At 35.5% G+C, this 16,723-nt stretch overlaps 1 non-coding gene across 1 annotated transcript; it reads right to left on the bottom strand.

The window, feature by feature from the left end:
• Window positions 1–8,431: 8,431 nt before the first annotated feature.
• LOC121226496 (small nucleolar RNA R71) lies at window positions 8,432–8,538 on the bottom strand. Its single transcript, XR_005924290.1, has one exon. It is a non-coding gene; the product is annotated as a small nucleolar RNA R71 (small nucleolar RNA).
• Between the last annotated feature and the right edge of the window lie 8,185 nt (window positions 8,539–16,723).

Below are 16,723 nucleotides of genomic sequence, written 5' to 3'. Positions count from 1 at the left end.
GAATGCTAAACTAGTTGATTTGTTTATAACGTCCGATTATGATCATTTATAGAGATGTGAATGAATTGTTGTTATGTGAATAAATATTTATTTGATGATATATATATGTATTCGGAAATGGGATAAAATGTGTATTAAGGTAAGTTTCATGGTGATTATGCTTGAGATGTTGGGTTAATATTCGGCATTGAGTAATGTGGGGTAAGGTGATTAATCGGCTATGAAATTAGCTAAATTGAATAGGTATGTTTAATGATTTGCTCAGTGTAATGTATAATCTTATAACTCGGTTTGGTATTGAGATAAAGGTTAGATGTATGATTGGATTTTGGTATGTGTTAAATTGGTTAATCAAAGATTTAATATGACGAAATGTTAATGAATAACATAATTGGTTTGCACCTTAAATAGTTGAAATAAAGCTTGCCGATTATGATTAAATGTTTAAATTGTAATGGTCATATATAGGTATATATATATATGCCTTATGTATGTACCATGTACACATAAGGACATTCGGAAATATGATTAAATTCATGTATAAGAAAGCATGATAAATTAAGTGACTCTTTGCTTGTGAATGTGAATTAGATATAAATTAAATAAGCATGAAATTGAGTCATGGCATGTTTTATTAAATATGATACATATTGAAATCTATTGTTTTAGATATAGATTAAATGATATGTGATTGCCAAATGTGATTGTTAAGTGAATAATATTAGTTAAGTACTTAAGCAAATCTATTCTTTTACTTAAGCTTAAGAGCAAAGAGGATCAAAGTCGGATAGGGGAAAAGAGAAAGTAAACGAATAGCCGTGGATATCTAGTCGTCGACCACTTCCGAGGTAAGTTTTAAGTGATTAAACGTTGAGTAAATTCAATCATAATAGGACATAATGAGTTGACTTAATAAGATATGATGTGGCCATGATATGTTTTAAACTCAAATGGTAAGTTCATAAGTGTTTGGACTTGGAAATTTAAGAGCAAATTGTAATAATTTGCTTAGGACAGCAGCAGTAACGTGATTTTAGAAAATCACCATAAATTGTTGGTGTGGAATTATAGGCTGAATAAAATATGTAATCAAAGCTTAATTAGTCTAGTTTCTTATAAAAGAAACCGTGTAAGCAAAGGAATTTCCTATAAAGAGATATTTAAAGTTGTGTGAGACAGTGTTAGAATGACTCCGAAATCCCCTATTTTTTTTAGAAAATCATTATAAATCACACAAAAAAATTGTTATAAGATGAAATTTATATGGTTAGACTCCTTAATGAGTCTAGTTTCAAATGAAATAAACAAGAACATATTTTGAATTCTGTACAATAAGAAAGTTGATTCGTAGTGGAGAGTGGTCAGTATAGTCAAACAGTGAAATAGGGGAAATTTAAGAAACATTCTGGTATTGATTGGTCAAACCAAAAATTCTGAAAATTTTATGGATAGAAGATATATGAGTCTATTTTCAGGGAAAATTAACAGCACTTTATTTGGAGTTTCGTAGCTCCAATTACAAATAATTTAATGACTGTTGCTCAGGAAAACAGCTTGTAGTGAATATGTGATTTTGTTGTAAACATTGATGGAACTATTTGAGTTACTTATAAGCTATTGCTGAAATTGATGTACAAGATAAATATATATATGTGTGGTAAAGCCGAATGGCTAGTGTGAAATATGTATGAGATATGTATATGTGGTAAAGCCGAATGGCTAATATGGAATATCTACGAGATATGTATATGTGGTAAAGCCGAATGGCTAACATGAAACATGTATGAGATATATATATGTGGTAAATCCGAATGGCTAATGTGAAATATGTATGAGATATGTATATGTGGTAAAGCCGAATGGCTAATGTGAAATATGTATGAGATGTGTATATATTGTGGCCGAATGACCAAATGTTAAAGGTGTGTATTATTAGATATTTGATGAGGCAAATGAATTACAAATATGACAGTCGATGTGAATGTTGTAACATGTGATTAAATGTACATGAAACTTGGAAATATATTTCGGGTAAGACCCGATGACTACGTGTGGAGATTATGTCCGGGTAAGACCCGATGACTACGTGTGGAGATTTTGTCCGGGTAAGGCCCGATGACTACGTGTGGAGATTTTGTCCGGGTAAGACCCAATAACTACGTGTGGGGATTATTCGAGCTAAAGGTCTCGCTGAAGATTCGAGTAAAGCATAAGATTATACGACTTCACAGTAACAATTGGTAATAAATACGTTCAATGCGTTAAGTTGGTCAGGTGTGTATTTTGAGATTATATTTAAGCTTGATTTGGATTAAATCACAAGGTTGTTATGTGATGCATATATGAGTAATGCAATAAGACTGTTCTATGATTATTGTGCATTTGGTCAATGTGAAAAGTTAGGTGAAAATATGTAATGTACCTATGTTTATAAGAGATCACTATCAAGTGAGAATTTATCTGCTTATTGTGTATTACGTAATTGTGTATATTCGGCCAAAAAGGGTAGTATACCTAGAAAGAGGTTATATGAGAATTCGTAAGATCGACTTTTAATTTGGTTGGTCAGGTATGTGATAAATACTTGTACATGTTAGACCCATCAGAATTAAATCATGATTGTAAAGTGAAAAGAAAATATGAAAATGCCATATGAATATGTGAGTATTCAATTATGGAGAAATACTATAGGATATTGGGAGATATACATTTTGATTTGTCCGATGAGGGTAACTATAGATATGAAATGAAATGTTATATGTGAATCAAATAAACAAATTGGTTATATTTGAGTTCACTGGTTTTAAATTGCTTAAGACTTACTAAGCTTACAAAAGCTTACTCTGTTGTTATGTTTCTCTGTTTTATAGATTGTTGATTCTGGCCTTTTTGCTCGGGGATCGCCAGCAACTTGTCACACTATCACTATCCACTGTTTGGTACTGCTATGTTTTGGATTATCTTATGGCATGTATAGAATAGACTAGTAATGGGAGGATATTTTGGTTAATGTATATAAGCCATGCGAATATGACATCTTTTGAATGTTTACTTTTATAAGTTTTTAAATTTTATCCCTGGTTGTGTCTAGCAATTATCCAATTGAATGATCTTTACTTCAAGAAAATGTTCAAAATTTTACTGATCTGGCATGAGTTACAAGTCCGGTAATGACCCTTACTTATTCCGACGACGGTTATGGGATAGGGGTGTTACAAGATATGCTTGTGTCACAGACCGTGTGGACATACGAAATGGGAGCACATGGCCGTGCCCTAACCCGTGTTCGACCCTGTTGAACTCTTTGACTTAGGTCACATGGCCAACACACACACCTGTGTAGCTAGCCCATGTGCCCTAAAAATTTCCATACACGCCAGTGTTCCAGGCCGTGTGCTAGGTCGTGCTAAACCTGTAGGGTATACTGACTTATGCCACACGGCCAAGTCACACGCCAGTGTGTGAGGCTGTGTGGAGCGTACTGAATTGATTTCAACACACGACCATGTAACATAACCATGTGTTACACATGGCTGAGACACACACCCGTGTCTCGGCCCATGTGGACAAAAATAGGCTATTTACCAAGCCAATTTGCCACCCAAACTTAGGCATACCTACACAACTCATATGGCACAAAATATAGCATCAATAGACATATAATTCAAATTCAAATCAAACATAATTTATACCATTCCCAATACCAACCAATGCAAAACATAAATACAATCTAAGTTCATACCAATCTTTATTTTCTCAATTCATCAAAATGATCATTAACAAATATGGATCAAGATGCTTAATTCCACAAACATATTAATTCACAAATAATCACTTATTGACATTCAAAAATACCTATTACCATCAAGCACTATGAATCCAACCTTAATCACATACCATAATTCAATTACCAAACTCAAAACAAAAGCCATTTGCACATTTATATACATCATCAACATCACCAATATAAGCCAACTCACAAGGCTGTATATACAATCCCAAAACATAAACATTTATAAGCTAATTCAAATGGCTCAATTCACAAACAAAACATATGTCATATTGACCAAAGACCCTATACATGCCATATGGCCCGAAACTTAATTTCAAAAGTACCAAGTGATAGTTGGATAGTGTGAAGCAATTTCCGACAGTCCTCGAGTCCGAGCTAGCTTTGATATCACTATAAAACATAGAGAAATACACAAAGTAAGCTTAATAGCTTAGTAAGTTCGTATAGCATTTAAAACCAACTTACTAAATATGTACAAATTTAAAACAAATAAAACATAATGTATAATTCAAATAAGAAATCATAATCCTATCACAATTTCATTCACAAGAGTTGTTATCACTTTCAATATTTCCTTATTTCAATGCTTATACGGTTCACGTACATACCTGTACCATTCCGTATCAGACTCATACTCATCCACATTTATGACCTACTCGTTTAACCATTTAGAACATTATTGGACACTAGGGAAACTCGCACACTTTTTGCCTAACCGAAGTTGTATCAATCTCGCACACTAAGTGCATATATATATATACAAAGCTATCTCGTTCTCGCACACTAAGTGTATATATATCTGAAGCTATCTCGACTTCACACACCAAGTGCCCATAATTAACTGAGTCATCATCAAACACACTATAGTCTTGTATACACAATTTATACAATAACAAAGCATTTAAAGCATAATTATAATGATGCTTATTACATACGAACTTACCTCGGATGTAAAAACAACTAAACTGGTCGATTAGTCGAGAACTTTGTTTTTCCCTCGATCTAGATCTAAGTTTCACTTTTCTTGATCTATATATAATCAAAATCAAATTAATTAGTCACTTCTCTATTCAATTTAGTCCAAAATTCACTTTAAGACATTTTTAAACAATTGCCCCTAATGTTTCACATCTTTTACAATTTAGTCCTTATTTCATTTAATCACAAATTAATGAAATTCAAAATAAACCCATGCCAGCCGAATTACCATAATGCCCCTAGCAGCCCATATTTTTCATTTATTTCATATTTCAACCATAAAGTTTCAACATTTCTCAATTTAATCCCTATTTGGCATTTTCACTAAAAATCACTTAACAAAACTTGTATATCTATTAACAAACACTCATAATCTATTAAGAAACTTCAAAACACATACTTATTCATCAATGGCATGATTCAAAATCTTTAACAGTTTTGGAAAATAGTCCCTGGGCTAGCTAGAACTAGTTGCAACGATCACAAAAACATAGAAATCATTCAAAACGAGATAAAAACAGACTTACAATTGCACAAATGAGCTTGGCTGAATGTTGAGTGTTCAACAATGGAGTTTTCCCTCTAATATTCTATTGAAGAAGAAACTCAAAGATGATATAAGGCTTTGATTTTATTTATTTTATCTTTAATTATAAATTACCAAATTTAACCTTTAAAAATATTAGTAATTACACCAAATACCACTCCAATATCATCCACTATCTTTCAAATGGGTTAATTATCACTTAAGGACCTTTACTTTAAGGTTCTATAGCTATTAAATACCTTTAGCTAATAGAACACAAGTTTTACACTTTACGCGATTTAGTCCTTTTTATCAAATTGACTAATTAAACGATAAAATTTCTAAACGGAACTTTCACACCATCATTCAATCATGCTGTAAAAATTAAGATAATAATAAAATCAATATTATGATGTCAAATTTGTGGTCTCGAAACCACTATTTTGATTTGACTAAAAATGAGCTGTTACAACTCTGCCCCCTTACGGATTTTCATCCCCGAAAATCTTACCAGTGAATAAATTAGGGTACTATTTCCTCATAGCTTCCTCGGGCTCCCATGTAGCCTATTCATCATCGTGTTGTTTCCACAAAAATCTCACTAAAGCTATGCATTTATTTCTCAACTCTTTAATCTCTCTAGCCAAAATTCTGATCGATTCTTCGTTGAATGTCATATCGGGTTGAATTTCGATCTCTAACGGAGAAATCACATGGGATGGGTTAGATCTATATCGGCGCAACATCGATACATGTATGTTATGAATCCTTTCTAATTCTGATGGTAGTGCTAGTCGATATGCCACTGAACCTCTTCTTTCAATGATCTCATATAGCCCGATGAAACGTGGACTCAAATTGCCTTTGCGACCAAAAGGATGTATTTTCTTCCATTGAGATACTTTCAAAAACACTTTGTCACCGATCTAAAATTTAATGTCTTTTCGTTTCAAATCCACGTACGATTTCTAACGATCTGAAGTTGCTTTCAAATAGTCCCGAATTACTTTCACTTTCTCTTTGGTTTCTCTAACCAAATCAACATCGTGAATCTGTTTCTTGCTAAGTTCGATCCAGCACAAAGGAGTTCGGCCTTTGCGACCATATTAGGCTTTGATAAATTGTAAATTATACATATTTTTATCCCATGTTTAATGCATTTTATGGATGATTTCTTATTAGAATTAGTGAACTTGATGCTCCTAATGCTTTAATTTCATGTTTTATACTTCAGAGAGCATAGGAGAGCGAAAGGAACGAGAAATGGGCCAAAAATGAAGAAAATGGGCCAAAGTACGAAATCTTCATAGCCTGGACCTCCTCGCACGGGCAGACCACACGGCCGTGTCAATCTGGCAGAATTGGAGCACGACACACACCGGTGTGGGCGTGTCCCTGCCCAACCCAAGTTAAGTCCAATTCGGAAAAGGCCATTTTTGAGGGCTTCTAGGCATTCCAAAGCCTATAAATACACCCTAGAAGAAGAGAAAAAGGGAGACGGGGAAGGGGGTAAGGAATTACCCCAAGGAAGCCGATTGATCCATCTCAGAAGTCGGATTCATCATCAAGACTGAAGATCTCTCCTCAATTTCCCTTTAGGAGTTTTGGGTTTTCTTTATGTTTTGTATTATTTATTCTTCGGAGATGTTTTCTTATTTAGTTATGAACTAAACCCCTAAATACCTAAGGGGAATGAAACCTAAGACGAATCTTGTTATTATTTTCTGAATCGTATGATAAATATTTAACTTGTTCTCAATTATGTGTTCTTAATTCTTGTTTTGATATCCCAGGATACTAATTCAAGACATGCTCTTATTCAGAGGAGGAATAGACCCTGTCTAAGAGTACATTTGTCATAATTAAGCGGAGTTGATTGTGCGCCTACAAAAAGGGTGGCAAGATTTTATCGGATTACGTGAAACCTAATAGGGGGATCCATAGATCGAGTTAATGCAACCCTAGAGTGTTAATTAGAGAAAAGTCTCGGTTATTCAATCTATGGATTAGATGTTATTAGTCTTGAATAGGGGCAATAACATAAATTAGGGATCTCTACGGAACAAGTTGAATGAATAAATCTTCTGATTCGGAGCCAGAATAACAAGTAAAGTCTAGGTGGATTTTTCCTTTGGTATTGTCTCAAGCCAATCGATTTTCCCAAAAGCAATTCCCCAATTCTTTTCTCTGTGCGTTCTTAGTTTAAATAATTAGTTAATTAAAACAAACCCTTTTATTCTTTGGCCAGAGAATAAAAAAGATAGTTATTACTAGTACTTTTGGTTCCCTTGGGTACGATATCCCGATATTGCCAGTACTATACTATTGTTCGATAGGTGTGCTTGCCTTTTCGTCGTGATAATAGTTAGTCTAGGTTTGATCTTCATTATAAATATTTATTACTTGTTACGAATCACACAATCAAGTTTTTAGCGCCGTTGCTGAGGAACTAAAATATTAGGAACTCTCAATTTTTATTACTTTAGCCATTTATTTTTTCTTGCAATTTAATTATTACTAATTAATTTACTTTTTTTTCTCTTGGCAGGTTTTCCTAGTTTATGACTAGAAGAAACCTGTCAGGACCATTACTTTTTAACGAAGAAATCGATCGCACAGTTCGTAGAAACCAAAGCAAAATAAGGCAAAGCTTAAGATACACAGAGAACGAGTAAGAAGACGATACTCAACCCCCAATCGAAGAGATGGCTGAAAACCAAGGCAATCAGCTACCTTCTACAATTGCAGCTAATCAAAATCCTACTCCACGTACTATGTATGATTATGCTAAACCTTCTCTAACAGGAACTAAAGCTAGCATAGTTAGACCTGTTGTAGCTACAAGTACTTTCGAACTAAAACCTAACACAATACAGATGATACAGCAGTTTGTTCAGTTTGATGGTTTGCAAGATGAGGATCCCAACACTCACTTGGCGAATTTTCTGGAGTTTTGGGACACTTTCAAAATTAATGGTGTTACTGATGATGCCATTCGCCTTTGGTTATTTCGCTTTTCATTGAGAAACAAAGCTAAACAGTGGTTGAACTCATTACCACGAGGGTCAATTACTACTTGGGTACAAATGACCAAAAAATTTTTACTTAAATATTTTCCGCTGGCTAAAACAACAAAGTTGAGGAATGATGTTTCTTCTGTTGTGCAGATGGATTTAGAAACACTTTATGATGCATAGGAGAGATACAAGGACTTATTGAGAAGGTGTCCTCACCATGGGTTACCTCTATGGCTACAAGTTCAAACCTTTCACAACGGTTTGAATCCTTCAACAAGGAAAATGATTGATGCAACAGGCAGTGGAACTATCAACAATAAAACACCTAAAGAGGACTACGAGTTTATCGAAGAGATGTCCCTGAATAACTATCAGTGGCAAGTCATGAGGACAAAGCCAACAAAAACCGCCGGTGTTTTCAATATTGATACAGTTACCATGCTTACTAATTAGGTAGAACACTTAAATAAAAAGATTGATGGTTTATATGGTTCTACACAGGTATACCTAGTGATGCAGTGCGACTCAAATTTAGGAGGCATGGCGAACTCTAAGTACCCACCCTACGGACAGAACATGGAAAATGAGCAAATCAATCATATGCGTAATAATCCTCGAACTCAAAATAATCCTTTTAGTAACACTTACAATGCAGGTTGGAGGAATCATCCAAATTTTTCATGGGGAGGCCAAGGAAACCAAGGAAATCAAAGGGCACCACCTCCCCAAGGATTTCAGCAATCATCCTACCGACAGGAAAGGAAATCGAACCTTGAAGAGATGTTGGAAAAATTTATCTCGATGTCAGAAACACGATTCCAAAATACCGAGACAACACTTAAGAACCAGCAAGCATCAATTCAAGGTCTCGAAACTCAAATAGGGCAACTTGCAAAGCTGATCTCTAAACGCCCATAAGGTACTTTACCTAGCATTACAGAGACCAATCCCAGGGAGCAACTTCATGCTATCGCTGTGCAAGATAATGAAAAGCTAGATGAACCAGAATTATAACAAGATAACGTGATTAACAAAGGTTGAGAAGAGGTAAGCAATGATGATCCTAAATAGGTAAGTACAAATTATAAACCTCGTGTGCCATATCCTAATACGATGAAGAAAGACAGAACAAAGGAATAATTTGATAAGTTTGTCAAACTCTTAAAGAAATTACATATTAACTTACCCTTTATTGAAGTTCTTTCGCAGATGCCCAACTCAACAAAATTCTTAAAGGAACTTCTGACCAATAAGTGAAAGTTAGACACTACATCGCCTGTGGAACTCAATGCAGTCTGCTCAGCTATTCTAAAGAATAAGCTACCTAACAAATTGAAAGATCCAGGGAGTTTTACAATTCCTTGCTTAATTGGTAGTTTATCTGTGAATAATGCTTTAGCTGATTTAGGGGCAAGTATAAATATTATGCCTTATAAAATGTTTAAACGACTAGGTCTCAGTAAACCCAAACAGACTAGGATGAACATTCAATTGGCTAACAAAACAGTTAGATTTCCTAAGGGTATTATTGCAGATGTTCTCGTTAAAGTTAATAAATTTATTTACCCAGTAGAATTTGTCGTCTTAGACATGGATGAGGATAACGAGGTACCTTTAATTTTAGGACGACCCTTTTTAGCAACTACTAGAACCATTATTAAAGTTGGTACAGGAGAGCTAGCACTTCGTGCAGGTGACGATGAAGTAACACTCCAAGCACGCGACTCAGTCAAAACCCCTAAGACTCAAGATAATGCTATAAAACCTGTCGATGATAAAACTAATATTCAATCGTCCTTGTAGGAACCTCCTCGAACTAAGACAACAGAGACAGTGCACTACTATCATGTAGAGAACAAAGACGTCCATGAGGAATGAAAGCTGCAAATAGAGGAGCTAGATGAATGGCAAACATATAAACCGAAAACACGCGATAAACTAAAATTACGCCAGAACGAGCTTGATACCTCTCCAAATCAACTTCAAATTGGAGATAAAGTGTTGTTAGATGCCGCAGATCCCCACATTGTCACTACTACACTGAATGAAGAAATCCTTCTTACGGTACTCAGCATTTTCCCATTCGGTATAGTGGAGGTGAGTTATCCCAAGTTTGGCACTTTTAAGGTGAACAAAACCCGTTTAAAACCTTATTTTCAGATTGATAGCCAGAACGAGGAGTATAAACTCCTTGAACCACCATGATTATTTAACAGAGAGGTAAGTCCAACTTAGACTAGAAATAAGCGCTTCTCGGGAGGCAACCCCAGCACTAATATATTTTGATTTCTTTATTTTCAATCTCTAACACTTTAAATCTCTAACTTTATCTTTGAATTGCAAAGTTTTTCAGCACACACGGCCAGGCACACGGGCGTGCCTAAGGCCGTGGCCAAGCAGGGGAAGAGACACAATCGTGTGAGACGGCCGTGTGGAAGCAAGGCATGATTTCCCAAAAACACGGGATGTGATAAATCCCCATGGCCGTGCGACATGGTCGTGGGTGAACTTGATAGGTGAACACGAGAGTGGGAATAGAAAAACACGGGCGTTCTAGGAGCAAGGCTCGATTCTGTTTCTTCGACACGGGGGTGAGACACGCCCGTGCCGTTAAGCCATGGGCAACAAACACGGGCATGGTACCCTAACACACGGCCGTCCGATAAGATCATGCAGCGACACGGCCTAGACAAACGGGCGTGCGATAAGACCATGTGGCGACATCTTAATTCGCGACAAACACGACCAAGCCACGGCCCACATGGGCATTTGCTACGGCCGTGCCACTTAAAGAATTAGAATAATTATCTTATTTTATTTTTCTTTTATTAAGTTTTTAAGATTCATTCGTTTTTAAGATTCATTTGTTCTACTTTTCAAAAAAAAGGCTTACCTTTAGAATCCAGCTTGTCATCCAAAGTATCTTCAATACTCGATCTCGCCAATCCAAGGATATCATCTATTCTTAATACAGTAAGTTTCACTCGCCCCCTATCTTATTTTTATACTCTAATATCTATCTTTGTACATTAAGGGCAATGTACATCTTAAGTGTGGGGGGTATTCATGTCAATACCAGAAAAATCCCCGAATAATCACCTTGTTCTCATGAAAAACTATCATATCATATTTAGGATAAATTTTAATTGATTTATGATTTTGATTGATATATATTGAATTAAAAAAAAGGCATTTATGCATTGATTGTTTAAACTTTAAGACATTAAAGAATCAAGCATGATAAGTTGATTTTTAAGAATTTAAAATTATAGGTTGTTTCCCCAAGTCTAGGTATTACTTTGAATTGGAATTCACGAGTCTAAACATCAAAAGGCCATACTTTTTTTGTGATTTTGAGCCTTTTGAGCATCTATTAATTCTTTCATGCTCACTTTTATTATTGCTTTGAGTGCGTCAGTATTGACCTGTTATTCTAGAACTTGCTTGATTATGCATGTCGAGACCACACCATTTGATTTGATATATCAAAATGATTAAGGCACTTAGGATTAACCCACTCATGCCATGAAAAGCCTACCTCCACGATTAACCTTTAGTAAACCCCTTTGAGCCTAATAAGCCATTTCTTGTATTACCCTTAATATTAACCTTTAACCCATTATTGTTGAAACCCCCTAATTTAATCCCTATTTTTGTCAAGATTTGAGTTGAGGAAATTGCTTAGCTATGTCTTGTTTGTAATAAGTTAGTCTATGAATATTTAACTTGTTCTTAAAAAAAAACCATGTATATATATTAGTAATTCCATATTCTGATAAGAAGCTTTGTTGTACGCAAGTGAAGATTAACTCTTTTTCTAGTTAGGCAAATTTTCAATTCAATCTCGATTCTAACCATTTCTTTCAGCTTGTGACCACAACCCCCTAACCAAGCCGCACTACAACCCTCTAAAGACCTTTTGATTGATGTATAGTGGTTGAGATTTGATTTTTATGCAAGCATATGGTAATGACTTTTCATTATTGACTATTGAGTGCTTCATTTATTGTCCTTAAACACCTCGAGTGATTTGAGTGAATCTTTAGTGAGGATGTGAAACTCTGTGATATTCCGAATCAAAGGTAATTACTTAGATGCGGAGAGACACCTCTGTTTGGATACTCAACTTGGAATTTTTGAAACTTTTATGTTCTTTTAGTTGAATTCTCAATGTATGATTACCTATGGATTATTTTGAGTTATTATCGATAAGAATTATAAGTTGAGAAAAATTTATTTTGATTATGAGTTGAGGATTTTGCTTGAGGACAAGCAAATGCTTAAGTGTGGGGGTATTTGATAAACCGTAAATTATACATATTTTTACCCCATGTTTAATGCATTTTATGGATGATTTCTCATTAAAATTAGTGAATTCGATGCTCCTAATGCTTTAATTTCATGTTTTATACTTAGGAGAGCATAGGAGAACGAAAAGAATAAGAAACGGGCCAAAAACGGGGAAAATGGGCCAAAATACAAAATCGACACAGCCTAGACCACCTCACACGGGCAGACCACACAATCGTGTTAATCTGGTAAAATTGGAGCACGACGCACACGAGTGTGTCCCTGCTGATACCAAGTTAAGTCCAATTCAGAAAAGGCCACTTTTGAGGGCTTCTAGGCATTCCAAAGCCTATAAAAACACCCTAGAAGAGGAGAAAAAGGGAGACGGAGAAAGGGGGTAAGGAATTGCCCTAAAGGAAGCCGATTGATCCATCTCAGAAGCTGGATTCATCATCAAGACTGAAGATCTCTCCTCAATTTCCCTTCAGGAGTTTTGGGTTTTCTTTATGTTTTGTATTCTTTATTCTTCGGAGATGTTTTCTTATTTAGTTATGAACTAAACCCCTAAATAATTAAGGGGAATGAAACCTAAGACGAATCTTGTTATTATTTTCTGAATCGTATGATAAATATTTCACTTGTTCTCAATTATGTGTTCTTAATTCTTGTTTTGATATCCCAGGATACTGATTCAAGACACGCTCCTATTCAGAGGAGGAATAGACCCTGTCTAAGAGTACATTTGTCATAATTAAGCAGAGTTGATTGCGCACCTAGAAATAGGGTGACAAGATTTTTTCGGATTAGGGTGAAACCTAATAAGGGGATCCATAGATCGAGTTAATGCAACCCTAGAGTGTTAATTAGAGAAAAGTCTCGGTTATTCACTCTAGGGATTAGATGTTATTAGTCTTGAATAGGGATAATAACATAACTTAGGGATCTCTACGGAACAAGTTGAATGAATAAATCGTCCGATTCGAAGCCAGAATAACAAGTAAAGTCTAGGTGGATTTTTCCTTAGGTATTGTCTCAAGTCAATCGATTTTCCCAAAAGCAATTCCCCAATTCTTTTATCTGTGCGTTCTTAGTTTAAATAATTAGTTAATTAAAACAAACCCTTTTATTCTTAGGCTAGATAATAAAAAGATAGTTATTACTAGTACTTTTGGTTCCCTTGGCTACGATATCTCAGTCTTGCCATTACTATACTATTGTTTGATCGGTGCGCTTGCCTTTTCGTCGTGATAATAGTTAGTCCAGATTTGATCTTCATTATAAATATTTATTATTTGTTACGAATCACACGATCAGGCTTCATATGGCGCCATCTTTATACTCGATTGAAAGCTGTTATCATATGCAAATTCAACCAACAGCAAATATTTCTCCCAATTGCATTCGAACTCTAAAAGATATATTCGAGAACCTGAATTATCTTCTCAGATTGACCGTCGGTTTGTGGATGAAAAGCTGTGCTCTTTGTACCAAAATCTTCTTGTAATTTCTTCCAAAATCGCAATTTCAACCTCAAATCTCTATCCAAAATAATCGAAACTGGTACCCCGTGCAATCTAACAATCTCAGAAATGTACAACTCAACCAATTTATCAAGTGAATAGTCAGTACGTACTACGATAAAATGTGCAGATTTTGTCAGTCGATCTACGACAACCCAAATTGCATCTTTCTTTTTTGGAGACAAAGGCAATCCCGATACAAAATTCATCATAACTCTGTCCCATTTCCACTCTGGTATCATCACAGGCTAAAGCAAACCCGAAGGCACTTGATGCTCGGCTTTCACTTGTTGACAAATCAAACACTTCGATACAAACTCAAAAATGTCTCGTTTCATACCCTAGTGCCAATACGACTTCTTCAAATCATTGCACATTCTGGTACTCCCCAGGTGAACAGATAAACCACTACTATGTGCCCCGTGCAAAATTTTTGGAATCAACCCTGGATTTTTTGGTACGCAGATTCAATCTCAGAACATCAAACAATCATCAGATCCAATTTGATACTCTAAATCACTATTCGACTCACATTTTACTCTTTTAGCTTGTAACTCAGTATCACACTTTTGAGCTTCACATATTTGTTGAAGAAAAATCGGTTTAGCCTTTAATTTAACAAATATCGAACCATCATTAGATAATGTCAACTGTGTATTCATTGCTCTCAAGGTAAACAACGATTTTCTACTCAAAGCATCTGCGACTACATTCGCTTTCCCTGGGTGATAATCAATCACTAACTCATAATCTTTGTAACACCCCTTACCCGTATTCAACGCCAGAGCAGCTTATAAGGCATTACCGGACTTATCATATGAACAAACATACATTTTTGGGTTATAAATTTGTGCCCAAATTAAAACAATTCATATTCAATCACAATGTCGATATTACGAGCCTACGAGGCCCATAACATGCATTGAAGGTGGTTCAAGACTAAACCGAGAGCTTTAGAAATTTTTACAAAGCTTAGAAAAATTTTGCCCTACATAGGGGTCACACGCCCGTATGGATATGGGACACGCTCGTATGGGCAGGCCGTGTGGTCACACACGCCCCTGTCCCAACCCCATGTAACTCTCTGTCTTGTAACTCATGAACAAATTAAGATCACACGGCCAAGTCACACGCACTTGTGCTAGGTCGTGTGGAAAATTAATTATCATAAAATAGGTGCAGACTTCACACTGCCAGGACACACGCCCGTGTTCGAGACTGTGTCGTCCACACGGCTGAGACACACACTTGTGTTTCTACTCGTATACTCAATTCTGAGCATTCTGTTTCTCAAACTAAGGTGCAGGGGACACACAGCCTAAACACATGCATGTGGGGCAAACCGTGTGTCGCACATGGCCTAGACATACACCCGTGTGTCTACCTGTGTGGACAAAAATAAGGCTATTTACCAAGTCATTTTGCCACCCTTTAATGTACACACCTACACAACATAACATAGCACCAATCTAAGCATATACACACAACCAAACATCCACAACCAAGACATTAATACATCATTCATGAAAGGCATCATTATATGAATATACTTATAACCAATATTGGCTCATTTCCAATGGCCTTATACAAAATGAACTTCTAAACAATATAAGCTAACACATTTGGCCAAATTAATTTTGACATACAACAAAATGACCAAGTCCTCTATACATGTCGTAACTCAAATTGTTGATTTCATTAATACCAAAATAATTGTTGATAATGTGAATAAATCTCCGACGATCTTCGAACCTGAGCTAGCTTGGTGACACTATAAGATAAGGGAAAGAAAGGGGAGTAAGCTATACAGCTTAGTAAGTTCATATGAAAATAATAACCATATTAACCACACCTCAATCATACAATTTATATAATGTGGGATAAAATAAATGTTATTAAAATCTCATAGTCATAACTTGCATCAATTACAACCTTACCCTGAGTTCATCACTTACCGAGTTTATTACTTATGAGTTTTACGTACATACCTATACCAACTCGTAACATAACCACATCCTTTCACATCTTTGGCATTCCTAATGACATGGGGTTCCTAATGACATGTCACTCATATCCTATTTTATTCCTAAGGTTCAACTAGGATTTCTCACCTATTAAAACTTTTTCGAATACATCCAAAGAGTCAATCATACAATTCATGCAATATTAAAGCATTTAAAACATAAATATAACATTGCATTATTTACATACGAACTTACCTCGGTACAAAAATAGTAGAATTGGACCTAATCGTCAAACACTTTGTTTTCCCCTGATATAGGTCTGAACCTCGTTTTTCTTGATCTATAATAACAAATTTAATGTAACACCCCTAACCCGTAACCGTCGCCGGGATAGGTTAGGAGGCCTTACCAGACCTGTAACTCAATTTAAAACATTCATTTAACAAATTTCATCACATTTCAATAACCATCAATCATTCACATTCAAAATGTACTTAAATCAATCATACAAAGTCTTAATCATACATTTGAGACAAAATTGATAACATATAAAAATTTCAGAAACTTAGGAAATTTTCAACTTTTCAAGTGACACACGCCCGTGTGGATAGGCTGTGTGCCTTACACAGCATTAG

The sequence above is a fragment of the Gossypium hirsutum genome, chromosome A03 (assembly GCF_007990345.1).
Source record: "Gossypium hirsutum isolate 1008001.06 chromosome A03, Gossypium_hirsutum_v2.1, whole genome shotgun sequence".
NCBI classification, from domain to species: Eukaryota; Viridiplantae; Streptophyta; class Magnoliopsida; order Malvales; family Malvaceae; genus Gossypium; species Gossypium hirsutum.
Note: the sequence above shows the minus strand (reverse complement) of the source record. Positions and strands in the feature narration are given on the sequence as shown.